Here is an 18,901-nt window from a genome sequence, read left to right as displayed (position 1 = left end):
CGTGTTTAATGCAACGGCGCTTGAACCCGCGACTCTCAGATTACGAGTCAAGTGTCCTAATCACCTAGCAGTTCTGTACAAACTGATTGAAAGTCAATCACTAAATAATCTTATCCATTTATCAACGTTTACATGAATAGCTTTTCTTCTAAAACTGTTATGTTACCATGTAAATAGTCGGATCTTATCGATTTAGAAACGTTCACAAGAATAGCTTTATTACTAAAACTGTTATGTTTTTGTTAAGTCTAGAATTTTACCGATATATAAGAAGTTTATATCAATACCTTTATTAATAATACTGTTATGTTACCTTATTAACACTAGAATCCGATCCATTTATAAATGTTTACATGAATAGTTTTATTACTACATCTGTTAAGGTTTTTGTTAACACTAGAATATTATATATATAAAAGTTCACATCAGTAGCTTTATTACTAAAACTGTTATTTTACCTTGTTAACAATAAAATCTTATCGTTTTAGAAACGTTTACATGAATAGTTTTAAAAATAAACCTGTTATATTACTTTCTTATCCAGTTATAAACGTTTACATGAATAGCTTTATTACTAAAACTGTTATGTTAACTTTTTAACACTAGAATCTTATCTATTTGTAAATATTTACATTAATAGCTTTATTACTAAAACAGCTATGTTATTTGATAAGAATTGAATAATTTATTGACGTTCACCTCGACAGCCATATTACTAAATCAGTTATGTTATTTTGTTAACACTAGGATCTTATTTATTTATATGCAAAAACGGCTCGTTTGGGTTGAGAAAATATTTTACATAGAAGAGCGAACAACGTTTCGACCTTCTTCGGTCATCGTCAGGTTCTTATTTATCTAGAAACGTTAAGATGAATAGCTTTATTACTGAAACTGTTATGCTGCCTTGTTAACCCTAGAATCTTTTCCATCTAGAAACGTTTACATAAATAGCTTTATTTTTAAAACTGATATGTTATTTGTTAACACTAGGATCTTATATATTTATAAACGTTTACATGAACAGATTTATTACTAAAACTGTTATTTTACTTTGTTATCAATACAATCTTATCCAATTATGAACGTTTACATGAACAGGTTTATTGCTAGAACTGTTCAGTTACCTTGTTAACACTAGAATCTTATCCATTTATAAACGTTTACATCAATAGCTTTATTACTTAATGTTACCTTGTTGACTCTATAATTTTATGGATATATAAACGTTTACATGAATAGCTTGACTACTAAAACTGTTATGTTATCTTGTTAACACTAGAATCTTATCCATTTATAAATATTTACCTCAATATCCTTATTACTAAAACTGATACATTACCTTGTTAAGTTTAGAGTGTTATTAATTTATACGGTTTATAAGACTATGTCACCACCATCTAACAAGACTGGTCGTTCAGCAACTATAATTAAAGTGAATTATGGGTGACATTGTTAATTTTTAATGACGTTTAATAAACAATTAAAGTCAAGTATAGGTAAGACTATTTACTTTTAACGGAGTTTAATCAAGAAACCTCTTTAGTAAACATTTAGTTTAGTGTAGATGGATGAGCTAAAATTGCATAAAACGATTTTTTTATACAGTCTGTATGAAATAAAGAACACATTTAGTGAATTACTTTATATAGAACTATCTCAAGTTGAGGACATAAACAATATTCGAGTGTATCATCTTTGTCTCACAACAAGAGTTTTGACATTTTATAACCTAAAAATGATAGAAATAGTAAATCAGTTTAATGAAAATATGTTGAGGCTTTTTTGTTTGTTTGTTTTGGAATTTCGCACAAAGCAACTCGAGTGCTATCTGTGCTAGCCGTCCCTAATTTAGCAGTGTAAGACTAGAGAGAAGGCAGCTAGTCATCACCACCCACCGTCAACTCTTGGGCTACTCTTTTACCAACGAATAGTGGGATTGACCGAAACATTATAACGCCCCCACGGCTGGGAGGGCGAGCATGTTTTGGCACGACTCGGGCGCGAACCCGCGACCCTCAGATTACGAAGCGCACGCCTTAACGCCTTAGTTAAGTCAGCTAGTCATCACCATCCACCGCCAACTCTGGGGCAACTCTTTTACCAAATAATACGGGAATTTATAGCGTCTCCAAAGCTGAAAGGGCCAACATATTCAACGTGACGTGAATTCAAACTTGCGACTAGCGGATTACGAGTCCAGTGCCTTAACCAGCTGCTCGTGCAGGTCCTGTCAAAGAGTATAAAAGCTGACTATAGAACCCGTAAACTAAAGGAAAGCTAACTCTTCTAACTACTATTTTCCTTCGGTGGACTCAGCAGGTAGCCCGATGTGGTTTTTGTATAATATAACACTCTTATCTTGTAGTCTAGTACCATCCAGATTCAGATAACATTCTTATCTTGTAGTCTAGTACCATCCAGCTTCAAATAACATTCTTATCTTGTAGTCTAGTACCATCTAGCTTCAGATAACATTCTTATCTTGTAGTCAAGTACCATCCAGCTTCAAATAACATTCTTATCTTGTTGTCTAGTACTATCCAGATTCAGATAACATTCTTATCTTGTAGTCTAGTACCATCCAGCTTCAGATAACATTATTATCTTGTAGTCTAGTACCATCCAGCTTCAGATAACATTCTTATCTTGTAGTCTAGTACCATCCAGCTTCAGATAACATTCTATCTTGTAGTCTAGTACCATCTAGCTTCAGATAACATTCTTATCTTGTAGTCAAGTACCATCCAGCTTCAAATAACATTCTTATCTTGTTGTCTAGTACTATCCAGATTCAGATAACATTCTTATCTTGTAGTCTAGTACCATCCAGCTTCAGATAACATTATTATCTTGTAGTCTAGTACCATCCAGCTTCAGATAACATTCTTATCTTGTAGTCTAGTACCATCCAGCTTCAGATAACATTCTATCTTGTAGTCTAGTACTATCCAGCTTCAGATAACAATCTTATCTTGTAGTCTAGTAACCTCCAGCTTCAGATAACAATCTTATCTTGTAGTCTAGTACCCTCCAGCTTCAGATAACATTCTTATCTTGTAGTCTAGTACAAGATCTAGTATCCAGCTTCAGATAAAATTTTTATCTTGCAGTCAAGTACCATCCAGATGCAAATAACATTCTTATCTTGTGGTCTAGTACCATCCAGCTTCAAATAACATTCTTATCTTGTAATCTAGTACTATCCAGCTTCAGATAACATTCTTATCTTGTAGTCTAGTACCATCCAGCTTCAGATCACAATCTTATGTTGTAGTCTAGTACCCTCCAGCTTCAGATAACATTCTTATCTTGTAATCTATTACCATCCAGCATCAGATAACAATCTTATCTTGTAGTCTAGTACCATCCAGCTTCAGATAACATTCTATCTTGTAGTCTAGTACCATCTAGCTTCAGATAACATTCTTATCTTGTAGTCAAGTACCATCCAGCTTCAAATAACATTCTTATCTTGTTGTCTAGTACTATCCAGATTCAGATAACATTCTTATCTTGTAGTCTAGTACCATCCAGCTTCAGATAACATTATTATCTTGTAGTCTAGTACCCTCCAGCTTCAGATAACATTCTTATCTTGTAGTCTAGTACAAGATCTAGTATCCAGCTTCAGATAAAATTTTTATCTTGCAGTCAAGTACCATCCAGATGCAAATAACATTCTTATCTTGTGGTCTAGTACCATCCAGCTTCAAATAACATTCTTATCTTGTAATCTAGTACTATCCAGCTTCAGATAACATTCTTATCTTGTAGTCTAGTACCATCCAGCTTCAGATCACAATCTTATGTTGTAGTCTAGTACCCTCCAGCTTCAGATAACATTCTTATCTTGTAATCTATTACCATCCAGCATCAGATAACAATCTTATCTTGTAGTCTAGTACCATCCAGCTTCAGATAACATTCTATCTTGTAGTCTAGTACCATCTAGCTTCAGATAACATTCTTATCTTGTAGTCAAGTACCATCCAGCTTCAAATAACATTCTTATCTTGTTGTCTAGTACTATCCAGATTCAGATAACATTCTTATCTTGTAGTCTAGTACCATCCAGCTTCAGATAACATTATTATCTTGTAGTCTAGTACCATCCAGCTTCAGATAACATTCTTATCTTGTAGTCTAGTACCATTTAGCTTCAGATAACATTCTATCTTGTAGTCTAGTACTATCCAGCTTCAGATAACAATCTTATCTTGTAGTCTAGTAACCTCCAGCTTCAGATAACAATCTTATCTTGTAGTCTAGTACCCTCCAGCTTCAGATAACATTCTTATCTTGTAGTCTAGTACAAGATCTAGTATCCAGCTTCAGATAAAATTTTTATCTTGCAGTCAAGTACCATCCAGATGCAAATAACATTCTTATCTTGTGGTCTAGTACCATCCAGCTTCAAATAACATTCTTATCTTGTAATCTAGTACTATCCAGCTTCAGATAACATTCTTATCTTGTAGTCTAGTACCATCCAGCTTCAGATCACAATCTTATGTTGTAGTCTAGTACCCTCCAGCTTCAGATAACATTCTTATCTTGTAGTCTATTACCATCCAGCATCAGATAACAATCTTATCTTGTAGTCTAGTACCATCCAGCTTCAAATAACATTCTTATCTTGTTGTCTAGTACCATCCAGACTCAGATAACATTCTTATTTTGTAGTCTAGTACCATCCAGCTTCAAATAACATTGTTATCTTGTAGTCTAGTACCATCCAGATTCAGATAACATTCTTATCTTGTAGTCTAGTACCATCCAGTTTCAAATAACATTCTTATCTTGTAGTCTAGTACAAGATCTAGTATCCAGCTTCAGATAAAATTTTTATCTTGCAGTCAAGTACCATCCAGATGCAAATAACATTCTTATCTTGTGGTCTAGTACCATCCAGCTTCAAATAACATCCTTATCTTGTAGTCTAGTACCATCCAGATTCAGATAACATTCTTATCTTGTAGTCTAGTACTATCCAGCTTCAGATAACATTCTTATCTTGTAGTCTAGTACCATCCAGCTTCAGATCACAATCTTATGTTGTAGTCTAGTACCCTCCAGCTTCAGATAACATTCTTATCTTGTAGTCTATTACCATCCAGCATCAGATAACAATCTTATCTTGTAGTCTAGTTCTCTCCAGCTTCAGATAACATTCGTATCTTGTAGTCTAGTACCATCCAGCTTCAGATCACAATCTTATGTTGTAGTCTAGTACCCTCCAGCTTCAGATAACATTCTTATCTTGTAGTCTATTACCATCCAGCATCAGATAACATTCTTATCTTGTAGTCTAGTACCATCCAGCTTCAAATAACATTGTTATCTTGTAGTCTAGTACCATCCAGATTCAGATAACATTCTTATCTTGTAGTCTAGTACCATCCAGCTTCAAATAACATTCTTATCTTGTAGTCTAGTACAAGATCTAGTATCCAGCTTCAGATAAAATTTTTATCTTGCAGTCAAGTACCATCCAGATGCAAATAACATTCTTATCTTGTGGTCTAGTACCATCCAGCTTCAAATAACATCCTTATCTTGTAGTCTAGTACCATCCAGATTCAGATAACATTCTTATCTTGTAGTCTAGTACTATCCAGCTTCAGATAACATTCTTATCTTGTAGTCTAGTACCATCCAGCTTCAGATCACAATCTTATGTTGTAGTCTAGTACCCTCCAGCTTCAGATAACATTCTTATCTTGTAGTCTATTACCATCCAGCATCAGATAACAATCTTATCTTGTAGTCTAGTTCCCTCCAGCTTCAGATAATATTCTTATGTTTCAGTCTAGTTCCCTCCAGCTTCAGATAACATTCGTATCTTGTAGTCTAGTTCCCTCCAGCTTCAGATAACATTCGTATCTTGTTGTCTAGTATCATCCAGCTTCAGATAACATTCTTAAATTGTTGTCTAATTTCGTTTTAAAATATATTTGATAAGAACTGTCCCTGTTTAGATGTTTTTTTTTTTAATTTGTGTGTCATGATTAACCCATTATTACACGAATTACGAAAATACGATGGAAAACCTTTTTTTGTTATTTGAATTTCTTGTTTGATAGTTTTATATTTCAAAAACAAAATGTTTATGTGAAGTATATTTTGGTAAGTTATAAATGTGTACTTTTATATTATTCAGCTTAGGAACCAAAAAATCGTATTTCATTGCTTGTTTAGAATGTTACCTGAAAGTGAGAGCATTGAATTATAGAAATGAAACATTTCGGATTTATATCAAGTTAGAATGATACGTCTTTTGTTTGTTGTGAATTTCGCGCAAAGCTACACGAAGGCTGTCGTCTGCGCTAATACGTCTATTACCTGGATATTAATAATGCGCAATAGAAGGTTAAGATAAGTGTTGTAATTTGGAAAATCACAAAACTTAGATAAATACACATATTGCTCAGTGAGAACGGATAACAAATGTAGTGTAAATTGTCGTAAAGAGAAAAGTTTATTCCATAGTTGAAGTATTCACAAAATGATGAATCTCGTGAACAGTTAAGTTATTTTCACTTGATATCCCTCTTAAATTGTTCAGACTATTTATTTCTTGGCTTGAACTCAGTCACTTTAGTTAAATTCAGCAGCAAGTTGTAATTAAATTTCCAATTATCAAACAGATCTAAGTACTACCCTCCCCCCTACAGTGGCATAGCGGACTTACAACGCTGAAATCCAGGTTTCGATACTCATAGTGGAACTCCTCCTAGTGGCATGTCTGCGGCCTTAATAATGCTAGAAATCGGGTTTCGATTCTTGTGATGAGCGGAGCTCAGATAGTCCTTTGTGTAGCTTTGTGCATAATAACAAACAGACTAGGTTCGTGGAAACAATTAATATCACTGACTAAAGACGTGGGATACTCGTGTGTATCTCCAAAGAACAAATAAACATTTGATGCAAGCAACATGGTTTTGAATATTTATCCGATCTCTTCCTATTCAAAACTGCATTCAAATAAAATTAACGCGAAACAAGTAATATTTTTAGTGTCTCAGTGCAAAGGGATATCGTTAAAATAGTTACCAGCCATCTTGTGAGGATACACAGGTGTTCCCACAGAATGTCATATAACGCGTCCTACTCTCTAAAGTGTTACTCAAAAACTTATGTATGAAAATCAGTGCAACTAATAGACTATATGGTGTAACCAAACTGCCAAATATTATTATTTTTACCTGAGAAAAAACTTCAAGATGAACTACTAAAAGTAATAGCATAAACGTGATACGTTTATGAAGAGAAAAAAAAAAAGTGTTCAACTCGTGTCAAGGGATTTTTTTAATTTTTAAATTTATGGCCTATAATAGGCAGTAGCACATGTGTGAAACGCCATTTATTTTATACGGACCCTCCTCTCGAAAAAAAAACACACACACACAAACAGCACATTTATTATTCCATCTGGACTCGGTATCCAGTCATTTAGGCACTTGATTAATGGTTGGTAATTGCAATAACATAACTGCAAGAAATTGCATTGTTCGAACGTCAACAGAGTCGCACATTTGATGTTTTAATAATACTTGATGCGTCTGGAAAATGTGGTTTTATACAATACGACACTAAGTAGGGATGGATTTATAGAGGTAAAATGTTAAAAGATATAAATAATACAGTTCAGTTATTTATTTCAAAGTCTACACTTGTAAACCTTCTGATAACATTCATTGTAATTAAAAGTAGAGTGCAAGAGATTTTCCAAATCGTCGTTCACAAAATGAAAATTAGTTAATCGCGAATTAGCCTTACTAACGCGTAGTGCTAGAAACCGGTTTATAAGACTTTTAAGGTAAGCGTATATAGGTAGATGTATAGTTGATGTTTGTTTATTAATAAGCGCAAATACACACAGTGCCCACCACCACTATTAAAATCTGTTTTTTAGGACTATAAGTATGCAGATGTACCGCTGAACCACTGGGTGGGGGTGGGAGCAGGTATAATCAGAATTGTTTGATTGACTGATTGTTTTGTAGAGATGTACAAAGCTATACAATGGGCTATTTTCGGTCCTATCTGCATCATATAAGGTTAACGATTAATTAAACTCATAAGAAACAAACAAACAAACATTTTTATTTATAAATTGTTGAAATAAATGAATTATTTATAAAGAATTGGGGGTCCTTTATTCACCCCAAATATTTCATCACATGATTAACTGAAGTTTTTGATTTCATTACTTCAAATAACACTCAATCTTTTCGTGGTTAACCTTTTTTTTTTTCTTTTTACATCGGAGGCGTTTGGATTAGATATCATATTTGAGGTATAATTGCTATGGTGGTTTGGTTTGTTTTGAATTTCGCGCATAGCTTCACGAGGGCTATCTGCGCTAGCCGTCCCTAATTTAAGAGTGTAAGACTAGAAGGAAGGCAGGTAGTCATCACCAGTGACTGCCAACTCTTATGCAACTCTTTTACCGACGAATAGTGGAATTGACCATCACATTATAAGTCTCCACGGTTGAAAAAGCGAGCATGTTTGGTGTGACCGGGATTCAAACCTGCAACCTTTGTATTACGAGTCGAGTGCCTTAACCATCTGGCCAAGGTATAATTACCGTTGTGTTTATTTTGTACCTTAAACTTGTTACAGATGGAAGTCTAAAGATTCCGAAACGTCTAATAAATACTTCAGCTAATTACGTTTGTTTTTCTTTATTATCATTTGTAATATTTTGTGGTCCATACTTAGTACCATTTATTTGATAATATTAGAATGTATCAGCTATGATAAATTATACTTTATCAAAACTAGCAAAACCAGGAAGCTTGTAAGGCTTCCAGAAAATATAATTACTTTTTATTTCAATCTACTAGATGTAGTGAGTGTATGTTCGAGTGGGGAGGCCGTGGGGGAGTGGTAATATTCTCTTCATCGTGATATATTTCTGTAGACCAGCTTTTCCCAAAGTACCGATCCGTGATAAAAAAAATGGCAGTCCGCAGAAAATTAAAAAATAAATTAATTTTAACCCTTTCACTACCAACTGCTATTTTTAAACTTTCTCCTAGTCCTTGTTGTATATCACAGAAATATGTAATTAAACCAGTTAATATATATGTATTCTCATAAAATCAATATTTTCAAATACATTATAATCTAAATTTTCATTCCATCTAACTTGGATTTCTCAGTACTTCAACTAAACTAATATAATAGGAGGGAAATGTGAAAGTTTGTAATTAAGGCAACTGTAGAATTCACAAGTTGACGATTGTCTTTTATATCTTCAGTCCCTCAGGAATTAAAATGTTTTCACTTCGTGTAATTTAGAGAGCCTGTTATTAAGGTTTGCTGTGTTGATAACCTTGAGATTCTTTTGAAATGCAGTAATTTTAAACCACGTGTTAACTAGACACGCCCCCTACTGATCGTCCTCTGTCTGCAGGTAAGATCAAAAAAGATATTTTATCTCCCTTAAATGGATCATTTGTTCATTCAAGTTAACTGTTTCTTTGACACCAAAGTTTTATGAATTGTATTCCAAATGTGTTAACTTTACTTATTCTGTTAATGGAAATTGGCAGGCATGTGAGACCTAAGTCTTACATCTGGTAATGCCAGGTGGCAGCAGACAAATTTGCTAATGGCTGGTGTTAGAAGCATCAGTTTGTTTTGAGAAGAGAGAAGATTGTTTGTGATCTAGTTTATACTAAGTAAACAATTTTTAAGTTGCTCATTTTAAAGAAAATCTCTCTTCAATATGGATAGATGGCTGACGAAACTTGCATCATCCAAGAAAATCTCAAGTAATGTACAAATGTAGTCTAGTTCTAGTGAACCTGAAGTTAGTGAAAATAATAGGCCAAACTATAAATGTTTAAATGATACACAGCTTGGTAGCAAAGAAAAGAAAACAAAGACGTATTGGACTCGACAATATTGTGATGAATATTTAAAGTATGGTTTTATAAGTGGAGGTAGCAACAATGAGTTGCCACTATATGTTCTTTGTTGCTCAAGATTATCAAATGATAGCAGGAAACAATCGAAACCGAAACGTCACTTGGATACCAGACAGCCAGATTACTCGAATAAACCAATAATTTTTTTTTTATAAACAGTAAAAATGATATAGTTTTTCCAAACAAATAATTTCACACGCTTTTTCCACGAGATCTTCCAAAGAAGACTGGGTTATGACCTTGTATGAAATTTCAACACTGACACCTAAGACAGGCTATCCACATAATACTGGTGTAACGTTAACACTACCCGCAGTAAAAATAATTACATCTCATGTTTACAAAAAACAAGAAATCGGTTGAATTTATTGTCCCTATCTAATAATACAATGAAGGTAGAATTGTGGATATGGTGAAAAATAATAAAGAAACTCTCACATGTTGAGTTCACTGTAATCAGTTTTTTATTACAAGTGGATGAAAGCACTGACATAGCAGATAATGTCAGTTTAATGTACTTTGTAAGATATGATTATAAGGACACAATTCATGAAGATTTATTGTTTTGTAAACCATTTCCAATAAGAACAACGGTTGACAAAATTTTTAATTTAATCAATAATTTTATAATTCAGAGTGGTACTCAGTGGAAAAAAAAAGTGTTGGCTTGAGTACCGATGGTGTTCGCTCAGTAGCAGGTTCCCTTACACGAGAATTTCGGAGAATCCGATCAGTGGCATTAGACTGTAAATGGGTGCGTTGTAGCGTTCGCAAAGAGGAGTTAGCTGTGAAGAAAATTCACTTAGTCTTGATTTCAACTATGGAAGAATGCGTTAAATTCATGAAGTATATAAAAACTAGATCGTTTAATTTCAGAATCTTTATTGTTTATGTAAAGAATTAGGAAGTGAACACTAGCATCTCCTAGTACACTATGAAGTTTGGTGGTTATCAAAAGGAAATGTCTTAAAAAACTCATCGAAATGAAGAATTAAGTTATCCTGTTTTGGAGTAACATTCCCCATCAGCAAAGGATGCAATATTTGAATTTATAGACAGGTTTGATAATTTGTATTGGTTAGTTATGGTGGTCTAGTTATGTGACATTTTTGGCTTCTTAAATGCTTAGATCTAAATTTTTACAAATTGTTAACATAAATATTTCAAAGTCCAGGAAAAAAATAGAAACAGCTATAAAAAAAATTAACTTGTGGGCACATCGAGTTGAGAGGAGAAATGATGTCTTTTTTACTTTAACAGAATTACTAAACCAAGATGAAGAAGGTAATATTCCAGATGAGATTCCCTTATCAATCAAAAAGCATCATTTGTGGCTAAAAATCATACTCGAAGAAATATTATCCTCCAATTGACAACAGTAAAATGTGGATCAGGAACCCTTTAACTGTTGACACGGAAAACGAGGAAGGATTATAACAGAGTGAATCAGAAGTTGATTCTGTTATTGATCTGTCCTGTGACCCTGCAATGAAAGACCGTTTCAGTCAATTAATGTTTGGCTGAGCTGTAGTGCTGAATGTCCTAATTTATCAGAATAAAAACCCAGTGACATTTCTTATGCCCTTTGTCACGACTTATGAATCAGGTTTTTCAATATTGCTTTTCTTAAAAAACAAGTACAGGAACAAATTAGTTGTCGAGTCAGATCTGAGGATCAAACTGACTTCTTTTCCTCCTGATCTGAATTTGGTGTGTGATGAAAACAGCTTCATCCTTTTTATTAGGTAAGTCATTTCTTAAAAGAGCATTAATAAACATACAGTTAATATAAATATCAACTAACAATGAAGTATAATTTATCTTATTTCTTTTCACACAGTAAAACACCTGTATGTTTTATAATCGATAATGTATTGATAGAACTATGGCTTCCAACTTGACGTTAAGACTTAATCGGGTTATCTAATTAGTTTGGAAAACGCTTAAGCAGACAATTTATTTAGATTTTTACAAAACAAAAACAGTAAAAAAATCGAGCAGAAATTGATTACTCGAATGCGGAAGGAAAGAAAAGGCTACTTTCTGATTTATTGACTTAATAGACGGGTTGAGTTAGAAAAAGTGAACATGATTAGTTGTCACTTATCGCTGTTTAAGATCAACAACGCACATGATTGGTTTGATTACCCTAGAGCTATATTTGTGCCTTCAGGAGTTTGTGAAAAGTAAGGCTGTGTCCTTAGTACCTTATAGTCCACGTACCGCCCTCTAGGCCCGGCATGGCCAAGCGTGTTAAGGCGTGCGACTCGTAATCTGAGGGTCGCGGGTTTGCATCCCCGTCGCGCCAAACATGCTCGCCCTTTCAGCCGTGGGGGGCGTTATAATGTTACGGTCAATCCCACTATTCGTTGGTAAAAGAGTAGCCCAAGAGTTGGCAGTGGGTGGTGATGACTAGCTGCCTTCCCTCTAGTCTTACACTGCTAAATTAGGGACGGCTAGCGCAGATAGCCCTCGAGTAGCTTTGTGCGAAATTAAAAAAAACAACAAAAACAAACAAACAAACAAACAAACTGCCCTCTAAGGAGTTCATTTGCCTCTCAATTCGACTTTAATTGAGCACCGCGTGGCTCGCTCCATCCCATCCCCTGCGTTGAACATTTACAAGCCTATTAGATATGTGAGACAAGAATAGACTGAGAGTCGGCGGAGAGTGCTGTTGATCAGCTGCCTTCTCGCTCAAACCTACCAATTCGTAATTAGGGACATTTACTGCAGATGATTATTATTGTTCGAAGATGCTCCCCTTCTCCCCCCAAAAGTTGGGTATTAACATAAAATATTTCAGTTTTTAACATCTGGAATTATATTTATGGAATTATTTGCCAGCTATTCACCAGTGGGCCCAGCATGTTGGTAATGAACAATCAGTAGTGACTGTTCGACCATATGATTCTTTTGAAAATTTGAGATAGAAACTGCTAATTTAGTTTACTTCGCATAACTAATACTTACATATTTGGACGTCCTTTCATCTTATAATATTACTGCTACAAATCAGCTATCTTTAATCTGATGGCAAAACAAATTTACTGTTAATTAAAACTGTTGTGAAAAAGTTTAGGCTGATAAATCACGTGACTTTTTTGCGAAAGCGTGCACAAAACTTTTCTTTAAATTTGAGCGGTTTTTGTTGAATAACTGCACATGTGGTTTATATTTTGTAAGGATCTATCAATGCACCAAACTCGAAAAGAAAAACCCATAAAATTTAAGTATGTTTTTCTATCAAATAAATTTTCTTTGCATTTGACGCGAAGAAGAAAACAAGGGGGGGAGTAAATTGAACTGAAGTTTTTATTTATATCTTGTGCATATTTTAATGGAATGTGTAATGCGAAGGAAAGGTCTAACAAAATACGTCCACTGAAAATACGTGATAGTTTGGACTACTAAAGTCTGAGCTACAGAAAGTGGAAAATTGCTAATCTGACGGTTATGTTAATAACAGACATTGTTTTGTGCTTCAGTGTTGTTTGTTTGTTTGTTTTGGAATTTCGCACAAAGCTACTCGAGGGCTATCTGTGCTAGCCGTCCCTAATTTAGCAGTGTAAGACTAGAGGGAAGGCAGCTAGTCATCACCACCAACCGCCAACTCTTGGGCTACTCTTTTACCAACGAAAAGTGGGATTGACCGTCACATTATAACGTCCCCACGGCTGGTAGGGCGAGCATGTTTGTCGCGACTCGGGCGCGAACCCGCGACCCTCAGATTACGAAGCGCACGCCTTAACGCGCTAGGCCATGCCAGGCCCTTCAGTGTTGTATTACGTGTTTGAAATATTGAAATTAATATCTTTGAATAACTTCAGCTACGCTGTAGATAAAAGTTATTTCATTACAAAACCACAGCAATTTTAGAGAGTCGTAAAAAGTAACTTTGAAACCTTACTATCTTATATTCAGAACAGAGCACTTAATAACTAGATAAACTGCTTTAATCCTTTTCTTGTGTCTTTAAAAGCGCTCCTGAGGCACAGCTGCATGTCTGAAGGATTATAACGCTAATAAACGTGTTTCGACTTCTTCGTGGGCACAGTACCGATAGCACATAGTGTAATTTTATGGTTAACGATCAAACACAAACAACAAAAGAAAATACTTCATAAAAAATCTTGTTTAACTCTCCAAAAGTCAGCTTTGCATAAAATATGACGTAAGTCGCAAAACATATAGAGGCGTAAAAAAAAATCAAACTAATCATTTGTTGAGCATGATTTTAATCGTATATTTTAAAACCTGATTGGCTCCGAGTTTCTCTTACTGCACATAATTAGTTTTTAATCAGACTATTGGTTGTAATAGTCAACACTATCGTTAAAGATCTTAACAGTGTTAACTAATTAACATTATAGTTAAAGATCTTAAAAATGTTAATTAGACAACACTGTCATTAAAAATCTTAATAATATTAACTAATCATGCCAATTATTGGCCATTTCTTAATATTCACGTGCCGATAATACGACGTAGTCAATGGATCGTTCTAAAAGAGATGAGTGACATTTGATTCGCTACAAGCGAAATATAATGAAGCCTCATTGTGAAAAACCATAGAAGGAAATTCTTATTACGATGGTACCTTAGCGTTTCCTCCATTCTACTTATTTAAGGCACAATTAATAACAGGAGAATGTTAAGAAAAGGAAACACTTAATTTAATTATTAGAATACTCCTGAACCTCATGCGAAATATTTTTAAAAATAATAATATTATGAAACCACAGCAATAGGAGTAAAGCTGTCTTATGGAAACAGCAAGTGTAATAAATTGGTGTATATATCCATCGTGTTTGGAACCAGCAAGTCTGATAAGTAGGTGTAAATTACATTATCTTTGAACAAACGCGACTACTCAGGGATAACCCATCGGAGGGGGTTGAGGAAGGGGAAGAGAGGCTGGAGGAGCAACGCCCCCAAGTAGTGTTAGTTAATTATTAAACATAATTAACTAAATTATACTTATCCTTCAGGCGAATATTTCACTTGCATCACGCCAGATGGTGGTAAAAAACAAACAAACAGTATATTAGTTTATTAAAATTAAATCGCTTGGAGAAACTTCTGATGGGTGAGTTTAATTAACAGTGAACACTAAATGATTAAGTGCTCGTGTCTAGGTTTTAGGCTTAATAATAAAGGGTGGGTATGTAAGAGAGCATTATGTGTATCTTTTCTAAACCAAATTTAAGTTATGACAAAAAAGCCTTCTAGATTTTTTTTTGGTGGTTAGAACCCTCGACTCGCAATCTGAGGATCAAGAGTTCGAAATCTGTCACCAACTATGTTCATCCTTCTAGTTGTGTGGTTTTAAAAAGTAATAGTTAGTCCCACGTTTCATTTGCAAGGAGCAACCCAAACGTTGGCGGTGGGTGGTGTTGACTAGTTGTTTTCTATCTAGTTTATCACTCCAAAATTATGGAATGTTAACGCTATAGCCCTTATGTATCTATGTGCGAAATTCAACAAACAATTAAACAACTGCTCTGCAAGCGTTAAGCAGGATTTTCTGGAATAACCTTCTGTTAGTATTGCGAACTGTTCTGTTGATTAGATTTTACTGATTTCGTAACAATGTAGAATAAAAATTAAACAATAAACTATGGTAACAATGCCTAGTTCGATCAATAATGGCTCTTCTATTTATGATAACAATAATGTCCATTTTTCACAAGCCTCAATTGAGTATATGAGTTACGATGTTTCTCTTTCCTAAGGCTAATTTTTTATAAAAAGCAAGATTTTTTCCTTTGTTTACACTAACGATACTTTTTTATTTCTTAAAGATCAGATCGTTTAATAATAATTTTATTCTGATGTATTGTTTATCTAGTGATTAATGTATTCTTTACAAGGTTCTAGTGTGTTTAGTAATTAGAATTCTTTCATAAAGACGTGTGGTTTACAATAATCGTGACGTTTTATTACTTATATTAATTACAACTTTTTTTTATCCTCACAGTTATTTACCACATTTTGTGTGACATCATTTTTCCTGTTTGTTTTTCGTAGCCTAACGACTACAAGGTGATTTCTGGAAAGACCAGTTACTAGTGTAATAACCACACTTGCTTTAAAAGTTTGTTTTCATAAAGGTTATTTCAAGCATTTTCGTGCACATGTTTTTCGTAGGGCAAACCTTAGTGTATTTATTGAATACCAAAAACTATCCTACCTTGTACAGGATTTCAAACCTGATTGAGACAAGAAAAAACCCCCCCATAAACAACAACAAATCAATATCACGCAACGTGGTTATATTTTATTCCATTTAAGAAGACTTGTTGTTATCACACCTGAATATGTGTGTGTGTGTGTGGGTATTTATAGCAAAGCCACATTCGGCTATCTGCTGTGTCTACCGAGTCGAATCGAACCCCTGATTTTAGCATTGTAAATCCGAAGACTTACCTCTCTCCCAGCGGGCAACACACACACCTGAACGAGACAGGATAAGGAGAAAAAAATAACAGAAGCAAAGTCCTGTTGAAAATAATCAACTATTCCCACAACATTATTTTGCAAAATAAAATTATTTTTAACAGAATCACCTTGGAGAATGTTTTAAAGATGTCAGATTAAGGTGGCAACGACACAATTAATATTATCAGATATTTTTACACATTAGTATTATCAGATATTTTTATACATTAATATTATCAGATATTTTTTATCATAATTATTAATAAATTATGATAATTAATATTATCAGATATTTTTACACATTAATATTATCGGATATTTTTACACTACTTGTTATATAAGTTTATAAGTCTCAAGTGACGTGTTTATTGCTCTAAATAAGACTTAAGGAAAAAAACGAATACAAATATAGTATTGGAAACGACTTTGGAAACAGTGAATAAAAGAGAAATATTGAGGGATTGTTTCCTCTGTACTGATTGCAAATGTCACAACAGAGTGAAGTCACCTGTTGATAGCTTACATTGTGTTTAGCTGTCAGCCATCCAACTAATCATTGAGTGCCACATCAGCATAATGCTTATTAAAGCATAGGCAGTAATACAATAGTGTGGTGAAAACAGAAATGTCACATGGGTATGATGGAGAAATCAAAATTGTGACTTTTAAAAGTTACTTCACGCAATAAACTGTGCAAAAGCTATATTTTCCTGAGGAGCTGTATGGAAACTTTGAAAGGTGTACGTGAAATTATTACTGATAACAAAAGAAGGAGTCATATTACAAACATCAGATCTTTCAAAGGTGATGTGAGTAACTTAGGCTTAACTCTTCACGTAATACACGACGGTCCATTAAAAAGATCATGCCAATGTTAAACCTAGAACAGTAAGATACACATTGTGATAATGCGGCCTCGACAGATAAATAACTAGTGAAAGGGAAATGTTTAGGAGAGATAGTTAAGCCAGAAGGTTGAAATTGAAAACATACTTAACACAAAGCTAGAAAAGGATATTCTTCACAAATCAAGATTGTTTGGTAGAAATTAACAATAATTTGTTTGATGGCAGAGTAGAGACTGACATCACGGTTGTGGTAATACAGTGACGTCAAAAAGTGGTCCACTAGCTGATCCAAAATGCAAGTCTCATTAAAAGTAGCGCTGGTCTCCCAATTAATTCTGAGTTTTGTAGTGGCCAGCAAAAGTGGGAAGAATAGAACCAATAGGTTAAAATGGCCCACAGAGGTTTGAATTATATTGGATGTTTACCCAAAATGAATGGCACCCTCAAAGCTGGCAGGTATTATTAGGTTCTTATCATACCATTTTCTTCAGGATCGAGTTCTGTTGGGCAGTCATTCATCTTGCAGTACATGTAATCAAACGATACCTGGAAGATAAAAAAATGAAAATGGAACACTCATAATCATGGCTTCATCTGCGCAAAATCCCAAAATGAATATCAGAGGGTCAAAAAAGCAACAGAATATCTTTGCTGGATCGTGGAAGTCATACAGGACATTAGGAAAGTGATTTCACAATCATATATTGATAAATTTAAAGTAATATGAAAACAAAATTTATTACGCTGTTTAAAACATAGTGCACAGTGCAACTGTTATTTGTTTTCATTTTGTATTTTCTTTACTTATTTATTGTACTAAAGATACAATGATCACTTAGTCGTAATATCTGTGACTCCTGTATGTCGATAATGTAAGTTACACATGTAATTAAATGTTGAATATGCACTATTTGGAATGAATGTCTCCATTGGTTATGAGAAATATTCATCTCACACCAAAATACTGTCAGTAAATATTTACAATCTTGATTTTAAAGACAGTAAAATGAGGCAGCTTTTTATTCAAGAAATTTAGTTATTTATTTTTATAAAGGTAGCAGTAGTCTACAATAAAAACGCACCTCACACTTGAAAAGCTGTGATGGAAATGTTTTATTAAATTTGATTATAGGCTGTAAGATTACCAACTTTATCGTCAGTACTGTGACTTTTAGTGGCATGCTATACGCTTTAGAAAAATGTTTTTGTAAATCCTTATTTCAAACAATAAGGGTCTTCATCGGGAACGAAATAAATTATCCTTATTGTCATGGGTTTCAATACTGAATTACATACTTTCAGTGTCTGGGAAGCTCGCATGAATTACGTACTTTCAGTGTCTGGGAAGTTCGCATGAATTACGTACTTTCAGTGTCCGGGAAGCTCGTATGAATTACGTACTTTCGGTGTCTGGGAAGCTCGTATGAATTACATACTTTCAGTGTTTGGGAAGCTCGTTCATATAAAACTAGTACGTAGAATTAAATGTAGAAAATATACAATAACTTTGTTATAACGTGGCGTCCATATGTCTGTCCGTAAGAAAAAATGTCTCTGTGATACGACTTTCAGGGATTCTTGGATTTACCCCAGAGAGGATCCACTCTTTACTTTCTAATAGTTTGATAGTTGTTTAATTCCACCCCTCCCTTTACTTTTATTTTAGTG

At 34.1% G+C, this 18,901-nt stretch overlaps 1 long non-coding RNA gene across 1 annotated transcript in view; it reads left to right on the top strand.

Annotated features, from left to right (window-relative positions):
* Window positions 1-18,134, top strand: part of LOC143244193 (uncharacterized) — a 64,747-nt gene extending 46,613 nt beyond the window's left edge. Inside the window, exons 3-4 of the long non-coding RNA XR_013024943.1 lie at window positions 11,205-11,689; window positions 15,975-18,134. This is a non-coding gene — a long non-coding RNA (uncharacterized LOC143244193). The remainder of the gene's footprint in view (window positions 1-11,204; window positions 11,690-15,974) is intronic.
* The last annotated feature ends 767 nt before the right edge of the window (window positions 18,135-18,901 follow it).

This window comes from Tachypleus tridentatus, chromosome 2 (assembly GCF_004210375.1).
Source record: "Tachypleus tridentatus isolate NWPU-2018 chromosome 2, ASM421037v1, whole genome shotgun sequence".
Lineage (NCBI taxonomy): Eukaryota > Metazoa > Arthropoda > Merostomata > Xiphosura > Limulidae > Tachypleus > Tachypleus tridentatus.
Note: the sequence above shows the minus strand (reverse complement) of the source record. Positions and strands in the feature narration are given on the sequence as shown.